The sequence below is a fragment of the Cryptomeria japonica genome, chromosome 8, assembly GCF_030272615.1.
Source record: "Cryptomeria japonica chromosome 8, Sugi_1.0, whole genome shotgun sequence".
NCBI classification, from domain to species: domain Eukaryota; kingdom Viridiplantae; phylum Streptophyta; class Pinopsida; order Cupressales; family Cupressaceae; genus Cryptomeria; species Cryptomeria japonica.
This window is the reverse complement of record NC_081412.1, coordinates 473,084,154-473,094,574: the sequence shown is the minus strand read 5'-3', so window position 1 is coordinate 473,094,574 and position 10,421 is coordinate 473,084,154.

The following is a 10,421-nucleotide window of genomic DNA, read 5'->3' as shown; positions in this document are numbered from 1 at the left end:
GACTTCTTCAACTTTCAAGAGAAAGTCCTTCTCAGTAGAGCACTTGTGAGATTTGGTTGATACAAATCTATGTGGACCAATAAGAACAAGAAACATTCAAGGTGATAGATATTTCATGATCTTCATTGATGATTGTACAAGGATGATGTGGGTCACATTCTTGAAAGATAAGAATGAATCTTTTGGTAAGTTCAAGGCATTCAGGGCCTTAGCTGAAAAAGAGAGTGGCAAAAAGATAAAATGTTTGAGAGCAGATCAAGGTGGTGAATTCACTTCTGAGTAATTCACTAAGTATTGTGATGAGAATGGTATCAACCGGCAACTTTCTGCACCAAGGACACCACAGTAGAATGGTATAGCAGAGAGGAACAACCAGTCAGTGGTTGAAGCTGCTAAGACTATGTTGGTACAAGGAGGTGCGGCAAAAACATTTTGGAAAGAAGCTGTAAGTATAGTTGTCTACACAATGAAACGAGTTCTAATAAAAAGAGGTAAGGACAAGACCCCTTATGAATGTTGGTATGGGAGATCACCTGATGTTAGTTATTTTAAAATATTTGGTAGCAAATGTTTTATTAAAAGAGGTGATTACATAAGCAAGTTTGAAGCTAAGAGTGATGAAGGCACATTTCTTGGCTATTCCACCAAGAGTAAGGCCTATAAATGCTTCAACAACTGGACACAAAGAATTGTTAAGAGTGTTGATGGTCGTGTAGATGAATTAACTGAAATTTCAGAAGGAACCAATTTAGAGCAAAATGATGAAGATCCTTGTATTTTGCTTTTGGAACCTGAAATAGTTAAATCAAAAACCAGTAAAGCAAATCCTGTTGTACTTGTTCAACCGAAACAAATAGATTCAGAAGAAGATGATAATGAAGAAGTTGAACCTGAAGAGAATGATCATGTTATTCCTAGATATGTGAGATTGAATCACAGTCCTTAGCAGGTTATTAGGGATAAGGATGTTGGAGTACTAACTAGAAGGAAAATAAGAGAGAACTCTTGCATGATCTCCACCATTGAACCAAGAAGTGCTAAGGAGGCATTTGGTGATGATCATTGGGTGAAAGCAATGGAGGAGGAATTGGATCAAATTGAGAAGAACAACACTTGGACCCTGGTACCTCGATCGGTAAACAAGAATGTTATAGGTACTAAATGGGTATTTAGAAACAAGTTAAATGAAGATGGTGTTGTAGTTCGCAACAAGGCAAGATTAGTCTGCAAGGGTTATGCTCAAGAAGAAGGAGAATATTATGGCAAAACTTTTACACCAGTAGCAAGACTAGAAGGTGTCAGAACTTTACTTGCATTTGCAGCCCATAAGAAGTTCAAGGTATACCAGATGGATGTTAAGTCTGCATTTTTGAATGGGATATTGGAAGAAGAGGTTTATATAGAGCAGCCCGATGGTTATGCATTAACACATGAGAAAGACATGGTATTCAGATTGCATAAAGCTTTGTATGGATTAAAGTAGGCACGAAGAGCATGGTATGAACGGCTTGATACACATCTGATGAAGATAGGCTTTGCAAGAACTAGTGATGATAGTAATATTTATCTCAAGTTTGAAGGAGATGAAATACTGGTTAGTGAAGTATTTGTTGATGACATTATATTTGGAGGTAATGATGTCATGAGCAACAATTTTGCAGATGAAATGAAGAATGAGTTTGAAATATCATTAGTAGGGGAAATAAAAAATTTCATAGGCTTGCAAATATAGCAAATGAAGAATGGTATTTTCATTACTCAATCTAAGTATGTGAAAGAGGTTTTGAAGACTTTTGGCATGAGTGACTGTAAACCAATTGGAACACCAATGGTTACAGGTTGTAAGTTGTCCAAGGAGGATGCATCTAAGTTTGTTGATGAAAAGGAATACAAGTCAATGATTGGCAAATTACACTATGTTATTCACAACAAACCAGATATTGCCCATGCGGTTGGTATAGTTGCAATATTTCAGAAGAATCCAAAGGAATAACACCTGATTGCAACCAAGAGAATTTTTAGATATCTGAAAGGTACAGTTGACTATGGATTATGTTATCCATATGTAGGAAACTTTGATTTGAAGGCATACACTGATGCTGATTGGGCAGGAAATATTGATGACCGAAAGAGTACTACTAGTGGAGCATTCTTTCTAGGAGGAAGGCTACTTTCATAGAGTAGTAAGAAGCACAGTTGTACTTCACAACCTAATGGTGAAGCTGAGTATGTTGCAGCTTATATGAATTGCACACAAGCTATTTGGATGAGGCACATTTTGGAAGGTTTTAAGATGAAGATCTCAGAACCTATAAAGATTTTATGTGATAATACAAGTGCCATTAATATTTCTAAGAATCCAGTTTTGTACGCTCACACCAAGCACATTGAATTGAAGTATCACTTTTTGAGGGAAAAAGTTCAAAGTAAAGATGTTATCTTAGAGCATGTTTCTACCCAGGAGTAGCTTGCAGATATCTTTACCAAACCTCTGCCTAAGACTACTTTTGAGTATCTTAGAATTCAGTTGGGGGTTGTCCCTCTTCATGAAGTTAGTTGAGCATCATGTTGATTACATCAGTCCCTAAAAAACTTGTAAAAAGTTACATGGATTGATAATGAAGTGGATGTATTCCACAAGGGGAGCATCAAGTTGTAGTATGTTGTTGATGCACAGTGAAAATTTGACATTACATGTTTTACTTTCAATTTGGCATTGATGTCAAAGGAGGAGAAGAATTATGTGATTGAGGAGAAAAATTATGTGACTGGCAAAGGGAAACCAGCGACAGGCTGAAGACAGACAAAGCATGGTGAATACATGGTAATGTAAACCAGGATTACTATTCACCAATCACAGCAACAATCAGAGGTATTGATATTTGTATTGCCATCAATGCCAAAGGGGAAGATTGTTGGCATTTGCATGAAGATTGCATTAATGATATGTTATGTTGTCATTGATGTCAATTGAACCGATAATGGTATTTATGATATTGTTGATATTGTTGTTGTTATTGATATTGGCTTGTAACCGGTATGATAAACTTTAAGGAAGATGTTGTAAATAGGTATATGGTAGTTTGTAAGTTGAACCGGTAAACCGGTGTATAGGGTTAAACCTTTCTATGTTATGTAACCGGTAAACCCTACCAGTTGTTTTTGTTAAACCCTAACCGATCAAGTTTGTTGGTTTAAGATCTAATGTTGAGTAGTAATGATGGAGACATGTGTGATCATTGTATGAGGATTAGTTCAGATTGTTTTGGCATGTTTGTTTGTTTTTTTGATATTCTAGGGAATGAGAAAAGTGGATTGCATTTAATGCATAGCACGTGATGAGTTACAAAGTCCGATGAAGCGATGATCATGGAGCGGTTGGAATTTTCTTGAAGAATGTGAAGAGATTGTTATGATTTCTAACGGTCAAGATTGTACCGACTTGTTTGTAATCTCGATGATGAGAATTAGTTTTTTTTTGTGTTACCAACCTAATTGATTTGTATTTAAGGTTGATGATGTTGTTTGTAAAAGTATTGGCAAAGTGTTGGTTGAAAACCAGTTGAGTGTGCGGTTGCCTAACCGATGGATGGATCTGCAGTTTGAGTAAAGGCAGATTGAAGCTTAAAAGGATCTGATCAAGCAAATGTAGTGCTACTCAGACAAATTAAGAAAACCTATTGTTTTCTAACAATTACAGCAAAATTGAAATCCCCTAACCGGGTAAGCTCTTACAAGCTTGGTTACTTCTTAAGTCCTCTAACAAGGTGGTCCATTAGCTTGGATTCTCAAACCCTCTACCAAGGTTAGTCCTAACAAGGTATTTTGATTTTTCATCAAGGCATTTTGTAAATCCCTTAACCAGGTGATTCCTAACAGAATCAGTTCTTAACAGGACTTATTGGAAAAGCTTTAACATGCTTGTCTCCTAATAGGGCGAACTTCAGAAGAGTTCAGATAGTTATCCTTGTGAGTCTCATCTCACTATGGTTTTTACCTATTTGGGTTTTCCACGTATAAATATTTGTGTCAAGTGGTGAATGCTTTTGTGGTTATGATTTTATTTGTTGATTTGATTAACTACTAAACTATTCTGATAAGGCATGATAACTAGAAGCATTGAGATATTGAATATGTTGACATATGATTAAGTATTTTGATGTTTACAAGATTGAAGTTGTTTACTGTTAAGTTGTCATAATAGTTAACTGGTTGATGTTGAGTATTCTTATGAGTATTGATCTTGATAGTGAAAGTTTACTTTGTGAGTTTGAATTTGAGATTGGGAAGTTTGTATCAGTTTTTCAGTTTACTGATTCACCCCCCCCCCCCCCCCAGTAATCTACCGGATACTTATTCTATCATCATACCATCATTTACCACCTCTATCAGATCTTAGACACTTTAGCTTCAATCCAGTCTTTGTCTCAACCATAGCTTTGAAAATCTTGAACTTCTCCATTGCTTTAGACTTCTCCCTTAAGAAAGCAACCCACATCATCCTTGTATAGTCATCAATCAACAACATGAGATACTTGTCACCCTGCAAGCTTATCACTCTTGAAGGACCACACAAATTAGTATTCACAAGATCCAATAACCCATTAGAAGTATATTGTTTGCTTTTAAAAGAAACTCTTGTCTGCTTCCCTAACTGACATTCCTTACATACCGGATTAGAAGGCTTTACAATCTTAGGCAGATCTCTCCCTACTTGAGTAGAACTTATTTTAACCATTCAGTCAAAATTCACATGACACATCCTTCTATGCCATAACCAACTTTCATCAACCTGAGCAATCAAACAACTTTTACCACTAGCATTAAATTGAAAGATATTACCTTTAGTCTTTGTACCTGATGCAATCTCTATTCCAAAGCTACTCAAGATCTTACATTTTCCATTCTTGAATTGCAAATAATCTCTTATCAACCATCTATCCAACACTCAAAAGATTATTCTTTAGACCTTCAACATACAAGACATCATTAGTGTTATGCTTACCATCAAGAGAAATAGAACCTCTACCACAGATTATACCAGCTTTGTCATCACCAAATCTTACTACGCCACCATCATACTTTTCCATACTCACAAACTTACTCTTATCACATGTCATGTGATGAGAGCAACTAGTATCAATAACCCATTCATCTTTCTCTTCAATCTTAACAGCTAAATCTTTCTCTTCATTAATGCAGCTAGTAGAATCAGTAATCACTAGATCATCTTCATTGATTGCAATGAACACACACTCATCTCCTGAATTTCCTTTCTCAAACTCATCATCTCTCACACCTTCATCAGCAGCAAAATAACAGTTCTTCTGATATTTAGGCTTGTATGGCTTTAATGGCTTCTTAGAAACTCTTTCTAGACACCTTGAGGCAAAATATCCTATCTTAATGCATGAAAAGCATTTTAGAGGCAACTTTCCTTCATACTTACCAACACCTTTAGGCAATCTTATGGAAATCAGGGCTTCAAGCTCTTTTTCTTCTTCTTCAAGCTCTCTCATCTCCTTCTCATATCTAGATACCCTTGTACAACTTTCTCTTGGATCATATTTATGCTTCTCAGACATAGTAGCTTTGAATGCAGATTCAAATTTAGGAGGGGTTTCACCAAATTCGATCAACTTAAAAGCAACAAGCTTACCAATTAGCATATCCCTAGTTGCATCTATCACAATCCAAATCTCCTTAATAGAAGCATCCTTGTGCTTGTAAGCAGGAGGCAAGGATCTCAACACCTTAGCAACAATCTCATATTCTTCCAACACTCCATGGGCACATCTGATGTTCAATACCAGCTCATTCACTTTCTGCATAAAGTAGGTAATGTTCTCATTTTCGCCCATCTTCAACATCTCATACTTTCATTTCAAACTCTACAGCTTAGCAACTTTCACATGGTTGTCACCTTCATACAAAGTCTCTAGCTTCTTCCAGATCTCATGAGAAGTCTGCAAATCCATCACATTAGTCATCTCAGAATCAAACAAGGCACTCAACAATGCCTCCTTAGCTCTGATATTGAATTCATCTTCCTTTATCTCATCCAGAGTTGTAGGACTATTCTAAGGAGCATTATACACATTCTTAGTAATCTTCTAATAGTATTCATCAATGCATTTAAAATGAAATTCCATCTGATTCTTCCAGAGAGTGTAATTTGTTCCATCAAATATCAGACTATCCTTCTTAAAAGCAAAGGTTGTCATCCCGAATCTCCTCAAGATGTCAATGTTCTTCTGGAGGATCTAGCTTTGATACCAATTGTTGGCAAAAATGCAACAAACTAAGAGGGAGGGGGGGTGAATCAATTTTCTCTCAAACTCTACACAACTCAAACACAAATTCAGATCTGATAATAAATAGTGAAAGCATAAAACAACACCACACCAATAACACACATAACACCAAGATTTTTGACATGGAAACCCAATTGAGATAAAAACCACAGTGAGAATCTACGCACAATGAGATAATACCCCATTAAGAGTAAGTGAAAATATTACAATGGGGAATACACATGCATTCAGGCACACTGCCTAGAGCTCACTTCTCAAATCACAAAACAAGAAGGGCTACAACCTTGGGGAAAGCTCACTACCTTATAGAAACATTTCGATTACATTTGGAGGATCATGAACTGATGAAATAAAATCTTCTCGTGCCTGGTTACAATTCTGGTTAAGCACATATACTCAAACTCTGCTCTCTCACACTTCTTTACACTTCTCCTATGCTACTAAAAGATCAAATCAATGTTCACACATACAAATGCATCTCTCACATGAATATTACATATATTTATACAAATCATAAACCTATATTTCAAGGTCGGCTTAACCCTCAACCTAAATTACAAAACAATAACCTCACATGCTACAACAATACATGCAGATCAAAACAATGTCGGCTAAGACATAGTCTAGACCTAAACCAACACCACACGCAAGAAACACCTCCAAGAATTACGCCTCGAACATCCACAACATGCTACAATCATCATGAATGTCGCATAACATGAAGAAAACCACCAAATCAATAAAATGATCAATAACACGCACAATGATCAATGCGGACCATCAACATGGATAGGACACGATCTAGAAACATCCACAAGCAATGTGAATCGCCATTGAAACAACTACAACATCACCACTTACTAGAATCTTCATCATCATTATATCGAACCTTAAGAACATACACTGAACTGACTATCAAACTAAAAGATTCACTTGAGGAATTTCAAATCATGAACCATCTGAATCGAGGACACATATGAACATCCCAAACACTCTACCAAATCCACAAACCAAGATATTGCAATTCCAAAGCAATTAAGAGCAAAATCCATAATATCGAATAACATGAACAACTGAATATCACCCATAATACCGGATCACACAACTCAAACAAAACATCATGAAAACCTTTGAAACTTATGTTGAATCAACTAACGATACTTATCTAAAAACCCATTAAACCTCAACAGCTCAACTACAACACACTGGCCAAACCAACTCATCCAATCTGACTGCAACACTGGAATACACAAAAGAATATGTTGACATCAATGACAACACGTCATTCCAACAAACTTCTCAACAATATTCAACACATACAAACCTTGCCACATCCCTAGAAATAATGGTCAATAGTGCTGGAAAAGTTTCTAAATGAGTGATTGAATGGGGCACATATAGAGATTCATGTCGCAACTATTATGCACATGGCCTCTCATATGATGAAGTAAAAAATAAAGAAATGGAAACAAAAGAATACATTGGTATAATCACAAAATATAGATAGAGAGGGGGAAGGAGAGGAATAGATGATAAGATAGATATAGAGGGGGAAAGAGTTAGATATAAAGGAGGTGATACAGATAAGTAATAGCAAGTGTGATAGATAAACAAAAGGGGGAGAGGTAGATAGAGAAGGAGAAATAGGGAGTGAGTGTGTATGTGAGATATATATATATATATATATATATAGAGAGAGAGAGAGAGATATATATATATATATAGAGAGATCTATGAATAGGGAGTGTGTGCACAAGAGTGAGAGAGAGAGAGATAGGATATATAGATATGTGCTCTTTTCACTGATCTCCAAACCAAGGAGACCCTACCTCTTAATTCAAAGAGGTTTATTATACATTGGTATAATCACGTATTAAAAGGAAAGAACAAACATGTGCTCTTTTCACCGATATCCAAACCCAAGAGACCCTACCTCTTAACTCAAAGAGGTTTATTATACATTGGTATAATCACGTGGCAATGAAAATAAGTTTTTGGGATAAGTGGTGGATGGTCTTTGACCAACCTCCTTGCAATAATTTTGAGGTGCCCTTATATTTTTTGAGAAAACTATATTGGGAGTTCATCCTTCATCAAATACCAAATTATTTTGATATGAGGGAGTTCTAGGGTAGAGGTAGAGGCTTATCCAAGGATAGACCAGGGGCTTGGTGAGTACAAAACCCCCAAAATCGATTATCACTAGCTGAGAAACTCATTGTTAATGTGATAGTCCCTGTAGCATTGAAGGAGTCTATGGAGATAGAGACTCTTCAGGAAGCTTCCACACTGACTAATATCGTCATCCAGTATGGTACACAATTATTATAGCCTCTTGGCCCAGACAATGGTATAGTAGCGGACAATGGTGCAGTAGCTAGACCATCTGCCTCCAACATGCCTAGCTCTCACCAGTGCACCACCTATTGTGACATGTGATTTGGGGTAGATACCATTGCACATGTTGATGGTTCAAGCTCCTATCATTGTACACATTGTGGGGCTTGTTGTCAGGTTGACGCACCAGATGATGTGGTGCTCACACATGACCTGATGGAGAAGGTCTTTTCTACTCAAGTATCTTGATTTAAATTTATGATATTTTATTTATTAAATACTTTAAATTTCCAAATGTAAATAAATTAATAACTATAGGTCAAATCAAACTGATGCAAATATAATGCATTTCAAGATGTAGCAACAAATTTTGGTATGTCATCGACCATTCCTGCTACAACTCATGCAATTGTATCTTCATCAGAAGTAAAAAATTATAGTTCATGGAAAAATAGAATAAGCCATGGAATTCAAAATAATGTTTTATATTAACTTTATAATGTGTATTTGTGTGGGGTTTGATAGGTGTTGACAGTGGACCGTATTTCATAGGTTCATGACGTCACCATTACAGCCATTTCATTTGGCCTAGAAAGCTATATAGTATTTGTTTTGCACGCATTTTGTTTATAATTTGTGTAGACGTATAAAAATGACCATATTCCTAAATGAATATTTTATGTTCATTTCTCTACTTGATTAAATTCAATTATCCACATTCTTCTATTTAATTAAATAAATTATTCAATTTATTTAAATTAAATTCACTATACCATTTAATGAATAAATCATTTTATTCAATTAAATCCCCCTATCCACTTTTAATTAAATTCAAATTTAATTAAATAGTTATCCCAAATTAAATAAATCAAATTTATTTAATTACAACCAAATTGAATGAAAATCATTTAATTCAATTAAATCCTATTATCCCTCCATCCACTTGCAAAATCCCAAACCCCTTCCTAATCCCTTCTAGAATTTTCTAATCGCTTCTAATTAACCTAACCCACCTCTAAATTTTGTCACATCCCTAAGCAAAGGGAAGTCACTTCTCAAAAACCTTAAAGTCTTTGATAACCATTGAAGGTTTTCAACCTTCAACCACTAAAACCCTTAAAGTCTTTGAAAACCATTAAAGGCTTCCAATCTTCAACCACTTAATCCCTAAAGTCTCCAATAACCATTAATGGTTAATTCAAACCCTCCCACATGGTTAAAACATTTGTTTTGACTCAACCTCTATCCAACCCAAGGGTCTCATCAGGCCATTAATGCTTTGACCATGATTATCTCTTAATCATTTGCACAAAGGTTTATCCTTGGATTAACTCTTAATCCAGTGGGTAAGCCTAACGTAGACTTGACCCTTAGCCTTTAGATAACCATGAGGTCTTCTCAGGCCTTTAATGCCTCCAACCTCTTCTCTCAACCCAATCCTATGTTGACACTTGTCACCATTTCATTGGTGCCAATTATGCACATGGATCCCCAACTTTCAAACCTGGCCCTTGATTAAACCTTTCAATCTTGACCATCCATTGCCCTATTTATGCTATAAATAGAGCTCTCATTCCTCCATTCTCAATAATCATCTTTCAAATTTGAAGCATCACACTTATGCTCAAATTCTTTCAAGCTTTCATTTCATATATGCTCATCATTTAGCCTCTTTTAGATCAGGAATTAGACTAATATGCATGTTTAGAATAATTTATTTATCATTTTAGTTCAATCATAGACTAAATATAGTATGCTAGGATAGTATTC